Below are 1,368 nucleotides of genomic sequence, written 5' to 3'. Positions count from 1 at the left end.
AGAACCTAACAAATGCAATATTAAAATGTTCAACAAATATTTTTAATTGAATTGAATTCATTTTGATTGAGTTTTGTTAGTAGATGGTTTTTAGACTTGGCATTTCCATTCTGGCATTATAATAGGATTCCATATACAGATATCCTGACTACCCTCTTTTAGATACTTTCAATCTAATTTGATATATTCTTTTAAATTTTATTTTAAATACTATATTATTAATCATCATTAAATGAGGAGTTTAAAATAAAGTAACCTTTTTCTTGGCCTCTTCTGGAAATCAAGTTTTCATGTGACACATTATTTTCTGATTAGGTTTACACAGAGATGGTGTTCACTGACTCCTATTAGAAAACCACTTGAAACAACTTCACTAGGAGAAATGTGTCATTAATCAGTGGTAATTATCAAATATATTGTAAAGCTTTGATGGCATACCAAATGAAAAGAACATAAACCTACATTCTGTTTATTCCTTTGTATATTTTTAATCATTTTAGGATAATTTTAACACAAGCATAAATATAATAAAGTTCAGCATTTCAATTTGCCATTCAGGATAATTTTCCTATTGTTTGAAAATACAAATGACAAATTTCTCAAGGCTTTCTCTACTTACTAAAATGCATCTTCTGAAAAGTCAATCATATTAATCCTGGCTTATTTGCATTGATTCAGTCCTTAGCACACTTTTAAAGCTCTAACATCAATTGTCTACCTAGAATAACACTTATTTTACATAACACTCTCTCATCTACCTTCTTGTACATAGGAAGTATAACAGCTGTTGTAACATCCTTATGTACTAATTCTGTCACCTCTGTCATTTCTGGGTCTACTTCTACTGACTAATTTTTCTCCTCATGTTTCTTTGCATGCCTGGTAATTTTTTCTTGCAGGCCAGACATTGTGAATTTTACATTATTGGGTGTGGCAGATATTTATGTTAAGGTTTTGTTCTGGGATGCAGTTAGTTATTTGGAATTAATTCCGTTCTTTTGAGACTTGCTTTGAAGCTATAGTAGGCAGGTCCAAACAGTCTTCAGTCTAAGTCTAATTTGGCCCTAATCCCCTTCTGAGGCAATGCCCTTCTGAGGACTCCATTTGATCCCCATGTTTACCAGGTAATCTTTCCAATCTGAACTGGTGGGACCACAAGTTCTTTGCAGCCCTCCATGAGCTCTAAAGATTGTTCTGCTTGTTCTTTTCCAATAGTTTTTTTCCTGAGTCTTGGTAGTTTCTTCATACCCTTGTGATGATCAACACTCAGTTGAACACTAGAAGTGGAACCCTCTACAGCTCTCCAGAGTTCTCTCTCTGTGCAGTTGGCTTATCACCAGTAATTTGTGAATTCTAACCACCTTGGCC

Source organism: Stenella coeruleoalba (assembly GCF_951394435.1).
Source record: "Stenella coeruleoalba genome assembly, chromosome: 6".
In the NCBI taxonomy this organism is placed as follows: Eukaryota; Metazoa; Chordata; class Mammalia; order Artiodactyla; family Delphinidae; genus Stenella; species Stenella coeruleoalba.
Note: the sequence above shows the minus strand (reverse complement) of the source record.